The following is a 19,505-nucleotide window of genomic DNA, read 5'->3' as shown; positions in this document are numbered from 1 at the left end:
CAGGCAGCCAGTGCAGCACTCTCAGCACAGGCTGAATGTGCTCCTGACAGGGAAGCCCAATTAATAGCCTGGCTGCAGTATTCTGTACAAACTGCAGCTTCCGAATCTGAGTCAAGAGCAGCCCCATGTAGAGAGCGTTACAGTAATCGATTCTTGAGGTGACCGAAGCACGGATCACCATTGCTAAATTGCTGCACTCCAGGTAGGGGACCAATTGCCGTGTTCGCCGAAGGTGGAAAAAAGCAGCTCTGGCAGTGGCTGCTACTTGGGCCTCCATAGTTAAGGAGAACTCCAGAAGCACTCCCAAGCTTTTAACTCTCGACTCTGGTGTCAATGGCACCCCATCAAAGGCTGGTAGAGGGATCACTTTTCCCGGGGCCACTGTGACCTAGATAGAGAACCTCTGTCTTCATTGGATTCAGCTTTAACTGGCTCAGCCTGAGCCAGGTCCAAATTCTCCAGGACACAGCCAAACTGGCCACCCATCAATAGATAGAGCTGGGTGTCATCCACATACTGATGACAACCCAGCCCATACCTCCTGACCATCTGGACAAGGGGGCACATATAGATATTAAACAATATTGGGAAAAGAATTGCCCCATGGGGCACCCCACACATAAGTGGGTGTCTTTGGGATAGCATTTCCCCAGTCGCCACCCTTTGTCCCCAACCTTGGAGGAAAGAGGAGAGCCACTGTAAGGCAGACCCCTGTACCCCCACTTCGACAAGACAGCTAGACAGCAGCTAATGGTCGACTGTATTGAATGCAGTCGACAGGTCTAATAGGAGCAGTACTGCCGAGCCGCCTTGACCCAGATGACTCAGGAGATCATCCATGAGGGCAACCAGCACCATCTCTGTCCTGTGGCCTGGGCAGAAGCCAGACTGGAACGGGTCCAGTATGGAAGCATCCTCCAGGAAACACTGTAACTGTGTTGCCACCGCTCTCTCTATAATCTTACCCAAAAAGGGCAGGTTTGACCCTGGCTTATAATTAACCAAATTGGTTGGGTCTAAAGATGGTTTCTTCAAGAGAGGGCAAATTACAGCCTCTTTAAGAGGTGTGGGGAAGACTCCCTCTATGAGGGATCTGTTGACAATGGATCGAAGTGGATCACATAATGCCATCCGGCAAGCTTTTATCAGCCAAGACGGGCACAGATCCAAAACACAAGTTGTAGGGTGCACAGAAATGAGAATCCTGTCAAATTCCTCTAGGCTGAGTGGGTCAAAGTGATCCAGAAATGGGCCTGAAGACATGCTCGGAACCTTGAGTTCACTTACTGTTTCAAGTGTGGCAGGGAGGTCGTGACGGAGTGATGAGACCTTATCTGCAAAAAAACTCACAAAAGCCTCGCAGCCGATTTCCAATTTCCTATCATTTGATCTGCCTTGCGGTAAGGCAGTTAAGGACCGAATTGTACTAAATAATTGGGCTGGGCGTGAAGTCGCAGACACAATCCGGGTCACAAAGTAAGCTTTCTTTGTGGTCTTGACTGCCAACTCATAGGTCCCCATAAATGACCTATATAAGATGTTCTCATCACTTCATCCTGAGTACGCCACCACCGTCTCTCTAGTCATCTAAGCTGCTGCTTCATCGACCACAATTCTGGAGTATACCACAGTGCAAGTCATGAGTGGGGGCGAAGAAGATGCCTAGGTGTGATCCTATTGATGACTGCAGAGAGCTGGCTATTCCAGGATTTCACAAGCTCATCTAATGAGCCGCCAGGGGGCCAGGGATCCATCAAGGCCATCTGAAACTGCATTGGATCCATCAAGCTTCGTGGGTGAGCCAAAACACACTTGTCACCTAAACAGGGGTGTAGTGGCACATCCATACTGGCCTTCAGGGCATAGTGGTCAGACCATGGCACTGGCTCAGCAGTAATCCAGTCCGCTGCCACTCCCACCACAAAGATCAAATCCAGCGTGTGCCCGTCCTGGTGGGTGGGTAATGTCACATATTGAGAGAGTCCTAGTGTCACCATGGATGACACCAGATACGTCACTCGAGCAGAGGCTGCGTCATCAGCATAAGAACATAAGAGAAGCCATGTTGGATCAGGCCAACGGCCGATCCAGTCCAACACTCTGTGTCACACAGTGGCAAAAAATTTTATATATACACACACACTGTGGCTAATAGCACTGATGGACCTGTGCTCCATATTTTTATCTAAACCCCTCTTGAAGGTGGCTATACTTGTGGCCGCCACCACCTCCTGTGGCAGTGAATTCCACATGTTACATGGACATGAAGTCACCCAAGACAATAAGTTGAGGGTGCTCCAGTGCCCAGCCTGCTACAGTCTCCATCAGAGATGGCAAGGTACTGGCTGGTGCGTTAGGCATTCGGTACACCAGCCAGATAGCCAAACTCTCCCCAACATCCCACACTAGACCTGTACACTCAATGCCAGTGATCTCCGAGGCCGGGAGTGCCTGGAAGGAGTAAGCCTCCCATATGAAGAGTGCCATCCCACCCCACCCCCACCCTGCCCACTAGTCCGTGCTTGGTAGTGGGCCGAGAACCCAGGGGAGTTACTTGGGAGAGAGGTACTGTCTCCCCGTCTTGTACCCAGGTCTCAGTCACGCAGGCCAGGTCCATTTTCTGCTCAAGCAGATAGTCTCATGTGAGATGCAGCTCACACCAATGCCAGCATAACTAACTTCCAGGTGTAGCCTGGAGTCCTCCCAGAATTATGACTGATCTTCAGACCACACAGACCTCCAGAGAAAAATGGCAGGTTTGGAGGTTGGACTCTAAGGCATCATAACTCTGCTGAGCTCTCTCCCTGAATTCTGCCCTCCTCAGGTTCCGCCGCCAATCTCTAGGAATTAGCCTACCTTGACTTGGCAACCTTACAGTGGACATAATGATATGGTGCAAGGGACAAGCCTCCTTGACAGCCTCTCATATACTATGACGCAGATTAATTGTATCCAGTGTGAGCCAGTCAACAAGCACTGATATGGTCATTGATGTTCTGTAGTGTAGGATCCTATGCTCATCAGCTGAATAACTGAGCGCAGACCTGGGCCATAAAATCTGTCTTGTTTTCATTTTTTTCTGTTATTTGATTTTACACAATGCTGCCTAAGTTAAAATGGGCTTAATGCCATCGTCTATTAGCCTAAATCAGTGGGGCTCCTCTTTTGTGATCAGCACTTGATCCTCCATTCCCAGACCTTATCAGCCCATTCCCCAACATAGAGAGAAGAGCCACAACTACTCCTTGCACATAGGTGGAGTTTCACAGCTAAACTCACAGGAGGCAAATTCTTCCAATTTTCCACAGGCATATGGGATCCCATGCTGGACTTCACTAAGTTGTCTTATCGAGAACCACTAACAGAAATGTCATTACCTTGTTGAAAGCAGCCAGTAGCTAATTGCTTTGAAACATGACTCCAAGTGGAATATTCAGTGTCTAACTTATTGGAGGAAATTAATATTTTAAATATTCTCCAGTGGACAATTTACTTGATTTACTTCCTGGAACACTTTGAACAAGAGCCATCTGCTGCCTGGAGACACCATAGTACAGCTGGGCAGTGGTCCACTTGCATCAATGTGAAATATGGACAGAGCAGGGCCAGCATGTGCTTTTTTTCTAATTGGCCCAAAGTAATGTGCCATTCTTACAGTCTCTCCAACAAAGTCTTCAGCATATAAAAGTCATTTTGGTAGTCTACTTCTGTTTGCATATAGATACAATTGGTCTTGCTAAATGATGTCCTGTTTTGATGAAACTCCAGATGCTGACTCATTTGATTGCCTTTGTTCTCTGGTTGTCTTCCAAGATGAACAACCTAGAAGGTTATCTGATTTGATGCTAGACTTCATTTCCATCATCAATCACAGGGAAACTCTAACACTGTGCCTTTTTCACCTCTGTTCTCCTTTATTGCAGCTGAGGACATTGATAGAAGCTTTCATAATACCAGAAATGAATTGAAAAAGACTGAAGATAAGTGGCCAGCCAGATCTCTAGAAATTAAGACCATTTCTGCAATTAAGTATGTTAATGCTACTGATGCAAATGGAAAGTGTAGCATGATTAAATCTGTGGCAAAGGTTTTCTTTGTAGGTTTTTAAGCTCCTGTATGGAACTGTCATCTGCAAAACTTGTTTCTTCAGCAGTCAGGATGAAGATGAAGAAACAAATTGGTGTGGAGGACATTATCACAGAGCATGTACAGGTTGCAATTCATAAGAAGTTATTTTGAAAAAACCAAAGCAACATTAACATACTATATATATATATATAAATATATATATAATTAATTTCAAAATTTTTATATATATTTCAAAATTTAGATATATTGGACATTAAAAAATCATATTGACCTTTTAGATTCTGTTTAGTTCCATTCCCATAATATACCAGAACAAAAAGAGCTGTCCAGATTTGTTCTGCCCCTTATCTACGTAAGTATCTGCCAGGAGATGTTCTCATTTAGTCAATTAGGGTGCAGGATTTTTGTACATGCTCTGTGAAAGTGTCCTGTGTTTTATCCATTTTTTAAATGATGTATCAAATATATTCTGTTTTTAATCATTTCATTCGATTCCCCAATGAAGCCACATGTGAAATGCATAGAGATTGTATAATGATTAAAGATTCTGTTTCCCTCTGCACCAATGTGTTTCTTCATCTTTATTTTGCCTTTCTTCACTCCTTAGCAGTCAGTAGATATACATGTAAACACACACGGCAGGATTTCCACACACATAGAGTAACTTTCTTGCCGCCCACCTCCATCTGCAGCCCAAAATGTTCCCCACCAGAATGCTGAAGGCTGGAGGGCTGCCACTGGCAGGGAGAATTGGTGGTAATTCGGCCCCCTTCCCAGCCGAGCGGTCCATCGACCGCTGAGGCTGGGGGCCGTCCATTGCCTCCCCGAGCAGATTCGAGGCAATGGTTGTTCCCATGGGGGAGGGGGTGAGGTGTGGCCTTAAGAGGCCGCCCCGCCCCCTAGCACGCAGTTGAAATTCGCTCTCGGCCCGCCCACCCGTCAAGCAGTACAGGCAGAGGCTGGTCGCCTGTTTCTAGGGGCCGGGTAGGAATTTTTCACCCCCAGACTGATTGGCCTTGTTCGGGGGTGTTTTTGCCTACCCTGTACTGCTGATGTTTGGTGCTGGCAATTGGAATGGTGGTGCCGTTATATAGGTTGGTCACTGGCAGTTTGTGGTTGGGAATATGTTTTGGGGATTGGTGAGCTCCCGTAGCATTGCGCCATTTTGGTGCATGGCTTCCCTGGGGGACCGTTAAGCTGTACGGCCCAAGGTTGGCTCCAGGGAGTCTGTGGGATCCCGGCACGCGGAGAGTGTCCACATCCCAGGCTGCACGGCTGTGGGGATGGTGGAGCTCAGGTGAGCGGTGATCATGTTGCCGGGCCGGCCGGGTCTGAGCCGTTGGGTTGGCTCATACCTGGGGCTCTGGGGGCTTGCCCAGTTTCAGGTCAAGGAGGTGGTCGGGTTGACTCCTGGCTTGATCTGTCCCCATGTTTTGCCCTTGCCATTAAGTTTTGGCCCTTTAATCCAATCCGGTGTCTGTCTCGTTATTCCGCCTGGGGTGGCAATTGCCCCCTTGCATGCATGGATCTGCTCAATGGGTTTGGATTTTTTTAATTAAAAAATTATGTATGGTTGTATTTATGGTTTAAAAAATGGGTTTGGATCCTATGGCACTTTCCCATGAATAGTGGTGTTTTTTTTCCAGCCCAGTGAGACTTGTGGCCACAGAAGACCCTGTTGCGGCAGTGAAAACATCGTTGTTGCAGCGGAGGAAAACACCACCATTGATGGGAAATTTCTACAGGATCTGACCTAGAAATTTGCCAAAGTCTGTAGAAGAAAATAGATAAAAGTAAAATCCCACCAGGAAGTTAGCCTTCATATAGATATTAAAAATGATGGCTAACAGAGTGGCTGACAGTGAAATCCAGTTCTTTAAAGGGACATGAGGCTGCTGCCAGGAGGCAAAAGGAGATCGTCACTGCTGGGCACAAAGTGGTGGACAGCAGTCTTCCCCAGCCATGTCTAATGGAAAAAAAAATCAATGTAGCAAGGGTGAGAAAAAACGCTATTTTGCCCTTCACGCAAGGAATTTTCTGATTCTCTTCATTTCCCAAAATCCTGGTGTAAGTGTATATTCATAGATTTTCTATAAACTGTATGTCCAATAGTTACTGGGTACCATAATGTTACAATGCAACAGGAGGCAGGGATGTCATCTTTTGAGTTACAGCAGCTGAACGATGTAAGACATTTTCCTAGTGCAGCTATTTACAGACAACTGCAGATTTTTCACCTCAGAGTGACAAGCAGGGGAGGATCCCAACGGTAACACTGCCAAAATGAGTGTGTGTCCTTGACAGCATCCTATACAGCACAGGGTAAACAAGTGAAGCTTTTTCTGCTCTGCTCTGCTCTGCTTGCCAGATTTCTCTGTGTTGGACTATTGTTAAAGGTACTGAAGAAGACCACCAGATGTATACATCACCATAAAGGCCGTATTATCTACATATGGTGCTTTTTTCCTGTTTAGCTTGTATACTATATTGCTGTATTAATGTAGCGCTTTTCTATACATATCTTCCCCTTGATCTATAGGTTTTTTTTAATCAAGTAATTAATTAGCTGAAATTAATTAATCTAGAAAAATCGAGTTTTACTTTCAGAGCACTAGATTAACTCATTGTGTATCATTTCCATAAATATGAAAAAGGAAGAGAGACTCATTTACCCTTCCTCTTTTGCTTTTCAGCCATGAGAATCATGTATCTTATTTGGCAGCTTGCTTCTTTTTTATTCAGAGCCAGATATCTTGGGGAAAACTAAACATTGGACTGCATCCCATCTCGTTAAGACAATTTCAGGGCAATTAAGTTTTCTTAAGAGAAGAAACATTTCCTGCTAGTCCAGCTTTCCCTCTGCTGGTCCCCACTATAATGTTCATGAAAGTCTGCTGGTTCCCTGGAACCAGCTTCAGGCAGCTCAGTGAGTTGCTAAGGAAAGAAGGAAGGCAGGAGCAAAAATCACCATTTCGTTTAAAGGCACTTAAGTTTGCTTAACTGTGTGGCTAGATACAGGCCATTATGCTTAGTGGCATGAAAAGAAGCTTGGCTGGCTCGTTTGCTTTTGCAATGGATACATGGGTGCTTTGGAGTGGGGGAGCGATTAACAGGAATGTTACTGAATTTCAGGACAATTCTGGTTCAGTTTGAAAGTTAGAGTTTCTCTTATGGCTTCTCAATGCACAGCATGAAATTGCTGCCATTTCTTTCTCGACCAAAATTCAGTAGTAACTCTGACATTCAAATTGATGCCAAGTTTTGCACAACAGTGCAAATGGTATAAAAAGGCTGAAAAATGTTGTGGAAGAAAAGGATGAAATGGGAAAATGTGTAGAAAAATGCATGTGAAACTAAAATATATACATTGTTCATTCCATAGCTTACTCCTTCCCGCTGACAGCACATTTCCCCCTAAAGTTCTCTCCCCATCAAGCTGCTTTCACTCTTAGTGGTCCCAAATCTGTGTTTGCAAGGCGCATACAGGTCTTGGTCACCAGTTGGAGGAATTTTCAAGAGGAAATTGGCTGTGAGAGACAAGGTTATATACTCCTCACCCCTGTTGCCTTTCTGCAAGTAATTCACTCTTTGGGTGTCATCCATGTGTCTGCAGTGAAAAGTATAGTTCCTCCAACCAGTGCAGCTCCTCATTACATAATCTTCCCCATCACTGAAAAATAACCATTTCTATTTCACCCCTGATAATTGCCAGGCACTTTTGAATACTAAACCTTAAAACATATAATTAGAAGACTAATAAATCTTGCTTTAAAGAGAAACAGCTGGTTTGATACGTTTTGTCTTCTGGACATTCTGACTTTTGGCTCAAGGTTTTGGGACATTCAACATTAATCACATTTTAAAAGAATAATGCGAAGCCTTGGCTCAGGCGCATATGTGCTCCCGCTTAACTTTCGAATTAACTTTGCAGTTAATAGTTTAATATTCAGAAATGGGTCTTGGATACTATTTTCGATCACACAGCACCTCTGCCATCTTTTACAAACTGTGCCGACAGACCCTGCTTTCCTGAAGCTATATGCATTGATCGTAAATCTCCAAATTCTGGTTATCTCTGTGGCAGACATCCAACCAAATTCTCGGGGAATGAATGAATGACTCTGTACAAGAGCACCTAAACCATTATAGGGGACTTTCAAAAATCCCCAGTTGTGCTAGATATGGGAATGTTTTATACATTAGAATTTTATTACCACATTTCTGCATAATATAGTGAAATATAAGACTTTCAGTCAAAGCATTTGAGCTTTAGAGTCCCCTGCAATGAGTCAACCCATATCTACAATGACAATGCTGTGTGTTGGATTATTAGAATTGGTGAACACAGCTTTCTACAATTATGCACAGCCACACACCTGCTGAAAAGTACTGAACTTAGGGGAGGGACGGTGGCTCAGCGGTAGAGCATCTGCTTGGTAAGCAGAAGTCCCAGGTTCAATCCCCAGCATCTCCAAAAAAGGTAAAGAGGTGTGAAAAACCTCAGCTTGAGAGCCTGGAGAGCCGCTGCCAGTCTGAGTAGACAATACTGACTTTGATGGACCAAGGGTCTGATTCAGTAGAAGGCAGCTTCATATGTAGGAGGGATGGTGGCTCAGTGGTAGAGCATCTGCTTGGGAAGCAGAAGGTCCCAGGTTCAATCCCCGGCATCTCCAACTAAAAGGGTCCAGGCAAATAGGTGTGAAAATCCTCAGCTTGAGACCCTGGAGAGCCGCTGCTAGTCTGAGTAGACAAGACTGACTTTGATGGACCAAGGGTCTGATTCAGTAGAAGGCAGCTTCATATGTAGGAGGGATGGTGGCTCAGTGGTAGAGCATCTGCTTGGGAAGCAGAAGGTCCCAGGTTCAATCCCCGGCATCTCCAACTAAAAGGGTCCAGGCAAATAGGTGTGAAAATCCTCAGCTTGAGACCCTGGAGAGCCACTGCCAGTCTGAGTAGACAATACTGACTTTGATGGACCAAGGTCTGATTCAGTATAAGGCAGCTTCATATGTTCATATGTTCAACTGATACTGCTGTATGCTACAGAGGACTTGAAGTCTGTAGAAGGATTTCTGCTGTTGCAACCACGAACTGTTGGGGAAATGAAGGATGCAGGAATCTTTTCATGCACTTCCATCCCCACTGTATTCATTTGGGGATGGAGAGAAAAACTGGTTTCCCAATTACATCAAGAAAGAGAGAGAATTCTACCGTTTTCGCACACAGCTTACCTCGCAGTCACAATCCTGTTCCCTCCGCAGCGTCCAGTCGGATTTCCCACCATCTGCGCCAGAGTTACAGGAAGTGCCGCAGCTTCTGCATTGCAAACGTAAACTGGGTTTTAGTGGTTTATGTTTGCTACGCAAAAGCCGCAGCATTTCCTGTAACTCCGGCGCAGATGGTGAGAAATCCAACCGGACGCTGCGGAGGGAACAGGATTGTGACTGTGAGGCTAGCTGTGTGCAAAAACGGTATTCTTAAAAAAAAAAAAACCACCCTCTAATTTTTTTAAATTTCAACCCCAAATGTACATTCATTAAAACATATGCAGCATACAGAATTAATCAAATTATTTATATATCCAATAAGAGTGCAGTGCACTGTAATTTTATAAAGATTATTCTGTCAAGTCCCTTAACACAAGGAGGTTGGCCAGAACAACCAGGAACAAGAAAACATTCACACATTAAGTATCGTTTTCCTCCCACAAGAGCCAGTGTAACTGCCAATCAACTATGTGACAAGTATCTGACATATAGCAGCATAAACAACACAGCTCAACCCTTTCTTTCTGTCTTTCAAAGTCACAAGACTCCAGGAAAGCTAAGCTAGGTTGATTCAGATAGTCAAGGTTAACTAAAAGCATCTCAGGAAGCTACACTCTGATACTCTATTTAGAATTTTATAGTATATAAACATTTCAAAAGGCAAAGTAATGTGAGGCAAAATACAGCAGTACCTGGAAGATCACCACTAGAAGCGTCCTGAAACCTGCTAGGAAACAGAACCAAGGTTTCAGCTATAGAGTCTAATTAATATAGGAATTCAAATAGCACTGGGTTATCATAAGCAGATAACTAAGACTCAGTCCAGTCCTAATTCTGCAAAGCACTCAATTTGAGACTCCAGATTTCTGTGGAAATTGATTGAGGCTAGAAAGGGAGGGGAAAAGAGGCCTAACTTTCAGCCTCTGCATAGTTTTGCTAAATCGAACTATTTTCACTAGACTTATGTGGACTTTCAAGTAAAGAAAAATGGGTTCTTTAAATCCTCACACCCCTCCACACACCCACAAAAAACCTGCTCATAACAGTTCAAGAGTTATAGTTGTTTCATTCAGTGAAAACCTGCAGAAGTTAAAATGTTAACTCATCTCTGCTCCTGGTGAAGCCACCATCCAAATTCTTGCCATCCTCATCTGTTATTTTTTCTTGATGAACAGATGCTCATCTTTTTCACATCTGTTTGTGCTCTCAGGCTGCCTAGAGCTGGGACTGAAAGGATGCTGAAATTTGTAGAAATACTGTTGGTCATATTTTAGGATTTTATAAATCAAAATGTAAAATGGTGGAAATGTCATTGTTATAAATTTGATTATTATGAAAGACCATGAAATCAAATTACTAAGCACACAGACTCTCCAAATTTAGCTTGGTGATATGAACTGGCCAGTTATTTTTCATTTCTGAGGAAAACATGACTGGAGCTCTTGTCACCCTGCTTTCTGTTCAACTTCCTCTGTTTTCTAAACATCATTACATGAAGGTCACCAATCCATAAGTGAAGAAGGAGATACATGAGTCAGTGGCAGAGGGCAAATGGTAATTAAAATGTTCAAACAACTTCTCAGTGGTGTGTTCTACAGTCAGAGCACGACTTCACTTAGGGGAGTTCTCAACTATTTTATTAATCTTTGAATGTGAATGATAAAGAAAGAGACTCTGCTGTGATGGTAGAAGAAAAGATGACCCTTTGGTGTTGTGGATGGAGAAGAAACAGAAGATATGACCTCAAGCAAAGTTCAAAGTATCAACCATCAATCAACCAATCTTGTTTTCCAACTTCTATCTTAAAAAACCCTCACAATTCTCCATAGCCTCTTGAAGGACAAACAAGGTCTCTGTTCATGCCAATGTGTGTCCAAAGCAACTTCATCAAATAGCTCATCATTTATTTAAGATTCAGGCGAAGGGTTTATTTAATTATTCAAGTTTGAGTCTCTTCTTTGTATTTTTAATTCCCTGTCACATAATTATGTGCAAAGGCAGCACTCGCCACCCCTTCCATATGCAGTATGGACCAGGTTTAATATAATTTGTCATACCAAGGATGTAATAGCTGAAAATGCTTGACATAACTGAAAGCTACTGACATAACTGAAAGTTTTAGCATAATGGATCCAAATGATTGTTTGATGGAGATTATACTTTGTGTCATGATGAACATGCAAAACCTTCAGTTAACTATGAGTTACAGTAAAAGGAGCCTCTTGGATTTGCATTTTCTTGTGAGAAACTCATCTCTTAGGAGGAGAGCCAAGGCTAAACCACTTTCAGCCACAATTGGCTCCCAGAGTGGCTCACAGCAATTAAAATTCAACAGGAAAGTTACAATATATATTAGACACAGTTATCTGCAAGGAAGCAGTGCCTTCTGGCCCCAGGCAGCTGATGACATAGTGCGGATTGTAGGCTCTTGCCTCCAGAAGAAGAGCACAGAAGGACAAGAAGGTAAAGTCTAAGGATGGACAAGAACAGAATTTCATCTCAAACCTGGCTGCTTCATTGGATCATAAACTGGGATTCAGGCAATTGTGTTGTTCATGAACCACCCATGAACCAGCCTGATTTTGGGTTCATTCAGTTTGGGTTTGTGTGCCAGACATACTGTGGGCCAGACATACTGGCTTCTCCAGTGAACTCAGAAGACATTGCCTTCTCAGTTCACTTGTGACAATGGCAGGAGCTGGTTTTTTGGGGGGAGGACAGGGGTTTGAAGCAACGGAAGGCAGCTATCAATACAAAAATACAGTATACCTTAAAACCAACAGTGACACAATGGGATATAATAAAAGACCAGCAAAAGTTAAATGACATAAAATAGCTGTGGGCTATGCAGGAGTAAAAGCCTCTCTGATTTGGATCGCAACCTGTAAAAAGCAAGCAACATGAGTGGTAACAAAGTTGTGTTTCCCGTGAAGTAAAAAGCGGGCCTTGGCATTGTCAGAAAGGCCTTGATGGTCAGAGAGCAGAGCATCTAGGTATTTTACTCGTGGACTGCTATAGAAAGGGCAGTCCAGAAGAACATGAGGGACCGTTTTGATGACTCCTTGGCTACAAGGGCATCGTCTAAGATTGTAGGGGATTCTGTGGTATCTTCCAGAGAGAATGGCCGAAGGTAGTGCATTAAAACTAGCTAGCATGAATGCTCTTCTTTGGTGAGGGTCAGTTAAGGAGAGGAAATAGGGAGCTAATAGCCTGGGGGTCTGGGATAAACCCAGATAGCTTGGGGAGCAAGTTTTCCAAGCTGCCTCAGTTAAACGTTGCGACTGGATGTCTAGTAATCTGCGTTTGATGGCTTGAAATACCGCAGGAGCAGAAGATAGGTAAAATGCATCCAAGGAAATTCCTATGGATGTGATTTTCTTTTGGATCAGAGTCAACCATTGGGATGCATGATGGTCCATCAGCATCAAAAAGGTGAAAGAGTTCTGATCAGAGTTGAATAAAAGGCGCAGCCAAAACGTAAAAGTCAAAAGCCAGGCACGAGTTTCCAGCAGCAACAGTCCAGTTTCCATGCAAATTGCTGCATAAGGAACACAATTGGGTAATCCCAGTATTTTCCTCAAAAAGAAGGATTGCAGGCCTTCAGTAGTGTAATTGAAGGCACTGATCCATATAGGAGCACCATATAAGAGTTGGGGGCTAGATTTCGCGTTAAAAGCTCTTAGGGCCATGGGGACAAATCGGTTCCCTTTAAGATAGAAAAAACGGGCAATAGCCAAGGCTCTAGTTCTTGCCACTGTTAGAGCGCACTTACGATGGGCTAAGGCAGCTATCAACAAGGAAAAGGTGGGTATGGTGGATTTGATGGTGGCTGCAGAAATTGTGTTGGCTGGCCAAAAATTGGAGTTGGTAGAAGAAGGCCAGGAGGTGCACACAGTGAAAGAACAAGGTCTCTAGAACCCCAGAAGGTTCTTTTGCAGAGGGAGAGAAGGAAAAGGGGGGGCTTGCTCATGGGGGACCGCAAAGGGGAAGCAGATCCCTGGATATTGGAGAAGGTGCCCAGGAGCAACTTTTGGATACTCAGTCCAGACCACAGCACCCCAGGTAGGTGGGGCTTGATGCAGGGGAAGAAAGCTGTCATCAAGGAAAAGTGGTATGGTGAATTTGATGGTAGTAGTTGGGGTTGTGCTGGTGGGCTGGCTCTTGGAAGTGGTAGAGGAAGGCAAGGAGATGCAAGCAGTGAAAACACTGGGTCTCCAGCACCTTGGGCAGGTGCTTTTTCAGGGGGCAAAAGTCAAAAAGGGAGATGGTTTGCTCACAGCGGCAGCCAAGTGGGGGATCAAGAGGCAGAGCCCTGGAGATTGAGAGGGTGCCCAGGAGCATCTCTGACACAATGAACCATAAACTGATTCAGCAAACTGAAAAGTTCATGGAGATTCACAAGCTGTTGTTCATGAACAACGAAGCACCACAAACCACCATTTTTCCAATTTGTGCCCATCCCTAGAAAACTCATGGGCTGGCTGATGGTAATAATTCCAATCCATTAAAAGGAGCCTGTCAATAATACTTATCATTGCATGCATATTTCATTGATAATAGATGGCTAGATTCCCCCAATATATAAGAACATAAGAGAAGCCATGTTAGATCAGGCCAATGGCCCATCCAGTCCAACACTCTGTGTCACCCAGTGGCAAAATTTTTTTATATACACACACACACACACTGTGGCTAATAGCCACTGATGGACCTCTGCTCCATATTTTTATCTAAACCCCTCTTGAAGGTGGCTATGCTTGTGGCTGCCACCACCTCCTGTGGCAGTGAATTCCACATGTTAATCACCCTTTGGGTGAAGAAGTACTTCCTTTTATCTGTTTTAACCTGTCTGCTCAGCAATTTCATCGAATGCCCACAAGTTCTTGTATTGTGAGAAAGGGAGAAAAGTACTTCTTTCTCTACTTTCTCCATCCCATGCATTATCTTGTAAACCTCTATCATGTCATCCCGCAGTCGACGTTTCTCCAAGCTAAAGAGTCCCAAGCGTTTCAACCTTTCTTCATAGGGAAAGTGTTCCAGCCCTTTAATCGTTCTAGTTGCCCTTCTCTGGACTTTCTCCAATGCTATAATATCCTTTTTGAGGTGCGGCGACCAGAACTGCACACAGTACTCCAAATGAGACCGCACCATCGATTTATGCAGGGGCATTATGATACTGGCTGATTTGTTTTCAATTCCCTTCCTAATAATTCCCAGCATGGCGTTGGCCTTTTTCATTGCAAACGCACACTGTCTTGACATTTTCAGTGAGTTATCTACCACGACCCCAAGATCTCTCTCTTGGTCAGTCTCTGCTACTTCACTGAGGAAGGGGATTTGGCTTTTCCTCACATAGTGGGACACTTTTGAGTTCTGCAGTTCAATGCACATGCATGCAGAGGCATAATACAAGTATATGTAGATTTTCCTAGTTGACACTAAAAGCAGTTGGCTGACATTTCTGACTGGGGAAACAGCATGGCAGCAAAGTTCTTAGGACCATGGCAGCATTCTATATGGCCATCTGCCTCACAGATGATTTTTTTTTTTACTGCTAAATTACACTATGAAGGATCCATGATTGAACCACTTTCAGTTTTGTACTAAAATATCTATCTGAGGTCATTTCTCTACCTGATATTTGCTGCATTGGTCAGTGCTATAACTCATACTAAGTGAAAGCCCATTAGCAAGGTATAGATATGATCACTTTTTGAACTATAGTTTGCATTTCTCATTACTCCATCAGAATATTATTCAATAAAACCTTTTTCTTCTAAAAGTGCTTGCTGACTCTTTGCCTAGAACCTAGAACTATATCTGTTTCCATGAGGCCTGAACTTTAAAAGGGGGATCAGGAACCTCTTAACTCTGTCCTGAAGGCAGAAATAGTGGGCCAGGTGATTCTTCAGCAAGAAGTGCCTGCTGCTGTGACAGGGCAATGGAAGGAGGAGGGAAAGACAGGAGATGGCAATATTAACAGAGACTGCTTCAGTCAGCATCTGATATGGGCTGCTGATATCAATAGGAGCTGTTGGACATTTAAGAGACCCATATCTGTATTTTTCTAGCTGAGATGTGTCCTACCTCAGGCATCACATATGTAAGTGGCATCAAGTCATAACTGAGTTATGGCAACCCCAGCAAGGACCTTTCCAAGCTAGTGAGAGACAGAGGTGGTTTGCCATTGCCCTCCTCTGCGGGGTCTTTCTTGGTGGTCTCTCATAAAACTCTTGACCAGCGTTCCCTCTAAGCTGAGTTAGCCTGAGCTAGCTCACAGGTTTTTAGCCTCCAGCTCACACATCTTTGGTTTAGCTCAGGAAAAATGGCCCTAGAGCACAATAATTTATGCAGTAGCTCACAACTTTAATACCAGTAGCTCACAAAGTAGAATTTTTGCTCACAAGATTCTGCAGCTTAGAGGAAACATTGCTCTTGACCCGGCTTAATTTCAAGATCTGACGAGACTGGGCTATACATATGATGCCTTCTCTCCTCAACAATTACATCCTGACTGTTTCTAGTGAGGACAGACTTTTTCCTGCCCCTTGATAGCCCCACAGTGGTGGCATATGGTTCCTGCCAATGAACAATGACTTTGCTGTAGAAAAGGTGGTCAGCAGAATGCAGTTTTGATAATGAGAGAGTTGTGAGGCTTTGGAAGCCTTGATGAGTCTCCAGAAGGCATCCAAAGCTGCATGAAGCCCTGACCAGCTGCAATTTGCAATCATGAGCCTGTATGGGCAGGTAGCCTCAACTATTGCTTCCAATGGGCACCCCCCCCACCGAAGAGCCACCAGCAGACCAAAACCAGCCGTCCCAGTAAGTCATGCTTTCCTTCTCTTTTAAAAAATTAAAGGGCCATTGGGAGTAGTCCTGGATGTTCTTTTTCCTCCTCTAAAACTGAAACATTCCCCAGATTCTAGGAGATAACTGGTTTTTCTTTTGTTCCTGGAATTCCAGAACTGTCATGGGGAGGGGAATGTTGGATATACTTCTTGGTACATCTTGAAGCCCACCCTTAGAGGCAAATTTAGTGGTGCATCTTATGTACAATCCAGCCTTTATTCATTTTAGGTTCTTTTGTCTGCAATCACACACACTAAATAATGCACTTTCCAACTGGATATTGCCAGTTCACACAGTAAAATCCAGTTAGAAAGTGCATTGAAAGTGGAATGACAGTGCATTATTTAGGGTGATAACAGAAGAGCATTTAGGGGTGGATTGGAGGCGTCCCAAATCAGGCCGGCTCAAAAAGAGCCATCCTGAACTCTCCACATGCTCCCCGGTGAGGTGGCCCCATCCCATGTGCGAGGCGGCTTGGCGCAATCAGACGGGGGGAGGGGCACCTCAGAGAATGGACTGCTCTTTTTCTCCCCCAATGAGCCAAGTGCTCACTTGCTCAAGTGCTCTGGGTAGTTTTTACCCCAAAAAAAAAGAGCTGGAAACGGCTTGGGGCGGTTTGGCAGTTTCACACACGTGCGCACTTCCCCATCCAGATGCTGAACGGGCATGCAGCTCAAAAATTTGCTACCACTTCAACAGTGGTAGCTTTTTGAGCCACTCTGAGCCTGCTGGAGGACAGGGTGAGTATGGGATGGGGTCGGGCGGCAGATGTTCGCGTTGGCAAGGATTTTTTGGGTCGGTTTCTGAGGCGTCTCTGAGTCACCCCTAACTGCCCATCTGTTATCACTCTTAGTGTGTGTGATTGCAGCCTTTTATTACAGCAAAAGGCACTTATATGCAGATGTGTTCCCTTTTTTGTTATTATGGCTGAATCTTCATGACCTATATGAATGAATACTTATTCTTCTTTCTTTTCTTTCCTTTTTTTGAATACTAAAATATTGCCATGGGTCATGATTTAAGAGATATACTGAGGGATGACTTGCAGAGCTGAGTTGGATGATGCCCTCCTCGGCTTTACATATGGATCAGCATGGAAGCCGATTAGTTGGGTAGACTATTAAAACAATGGGTGGCAAAACAATGAAGAAAGAAATGGCTAAGTCTAATTCTATGCATAAGAGTCCCATGGCGCAGAGTGGTAAAGCTGCAGTACTGCAGTCTGAACTCTCTGCTCATGACCTGAGTTTGATCCTGGCGGAAGCTGGTTTCAGGTAGCCGGCTCAGGTTGACTCAGCCTTTCATCCTTCCGAGGTCGGTAAAATGAGTCCTCAGCTTGCTGGGGGAATGTGTAGATGACTGGGGAAGGCAATGACAAACCACCCCATAAAAAGTCTGCCGTGAAAACATTGTGAAAGCAATATGACCCCAGAGTCGGAAACAACTAGGGTGACCATAATGTCTGAAGGCCAGCCAGGGACACCTTGGGGGGGAAGGGGGGAGGCAGGGGTGCGCGCGCAAAGCGCGCGCGCGCCGCCGGAAACAGGAAGTGACGTCACTTCCGGTGATGTCATGCCACCGCCGGAAACAGGAAGTGACACCACTTCCGGTGATGTCATGCCACCGCCGGAAACAGGAAGTGACACCACTTCCGGTGACGTCACTTCCGGTGATGTCATGCCACCGCCAGAAACAGGAAGTGACACCACTTCCTGTGACATCATTTCCCCGCATCACCTGCCGGAAACGGGAAGTGACATCACTTCCTGTGACATCACTTCCCCCAAATGACATCATTTCCCCCAAATGCCACTGCCGGAAACAGGAAGTGACTTCACAGCACTTCCTGTGACGTCCCCAAAAATCCCCCAAATATCACCGCCGGAAACAATTTTGTTCTCAAATCCTGTATATACTTCATCAGTATATGGGATAAGGCACTTTCTCAACTGTGCTGCATAATGCAGCCTATTTATTTTGTCCTGTTTGCTCTGTTGGCTCTATCTGCGCCACCTTCATCACTTTCGGGGTGTGGATCCCCCAGTGGGGTGGTCTCCCGACTCCCTCCGCCGGCTGTTTCTGATAGCCCTGCGCCCCCTCTTTCATTTGATATGTGTCCCGTGTGGGTGCCACCCTCCCGCCGGGAGATGCCGCAAAATGAGCCCCCTTGAGGCTTATGGCGGCAGGGCTCGGGGGAAGCGAGCTAGACTGCTGTTCTTTTGAGGGGTTATAGAGTGTTTCGAGCCCGTCCCTGTGGCATCGGTCCCATCATTGTGGGACCCAGGGGGCCGGCGCAGCGGCCCGCCGAAGCAGCCTGTCACTAATAACACAGGTCGAGATGCAGGACAGGAACCCGGAAGTGACCGACAGGCTGCTTCAGCGGGCCGCTGCGCCGGCCCCCTGGGCCCTACAACGATGGGACCGATGCCACAGGGACGGGCTCGAAACACTCTATAACCCCTCAAAAGAACAGCAGTCTAGCTCGCTTCCCCCGAGCCCTGCCGCCATAAGCCTCAAGGGGGCTCATTTTGCGGCATCTCCCGGCGGAAGGGTGGCACCCGCACGGGACACATATCAAATGAAAGAGGGGGCGCAGGGCTATCAGAAACAGCCGGCGAAGGGAGTCGGGAGCCCACCCCACTGGGGGATCCACACCCCGAAAGTGATGAAGGTGGCGCAGATAGAGCCAACAGAGCAAACAGGACAAAATAAATAGGCTGCATTATGCAGCACAGTTGAGAAAGTGCCTTATCCCATATACTGATGAAGTAAATACAGGATCTGAGAACAAAATTGCACCAGAAGACACAAAGACAAAGCTCCCTTACACTGAATCAGTGCTTGGGTCCACCAAAGTCAGTATTGTCCACTCCAGTCACAAACACAAAGCTCCCTTACACTGAATCAGTGCTTGGGTCCACCAAAGTCAGTATTGTCACATAAGAACATAAGAGAAGCCATGTTGGATCAGGCCAATGGCCCATCCAGTCCAACACTCTGCGTCACATAAGAACATAACAGAAGCCCTGTTGGATCAGGCCAGTGGCCCATCCAGTCCAACACTCTGCGTCACATAAGAACATAAGAGAAGCCCTGTTGGATCAGGCCAGTGGCCCATCCAGTCCAACACTCTGCGTCACATAAGAGCATAAGAGAAGCCCTGTTGGATCAGGCCAGTGGCCCATCCAGTCCAACACTCTGCGTCACATAAGAACATAAGAGAAGCCCTGTTGGATCAGGCCAGTGGCCCATCCAGTCCAACACTCTGCGTCACATAAGAACATAAGAGAAGCCCTGTTG

This window comes from Heteronotia binoei, chromosome 16 (assembly GCF_032191835.1).
Source record: "Heteronotia binoei isolate CCM8104 ecotype False Entrance Well chromosome 16, APGP_CSIRO_Hbin_v1, whole genome shotgun sequence".
NCBI lineage: Eukaryota > Metazoa > Chordata > Lepidosauria > Squamata > Gekkonidae > Heteronotia > Heteronotia binoei.
Note: the sequence above shows the minus strand (reverse complement) of the source record.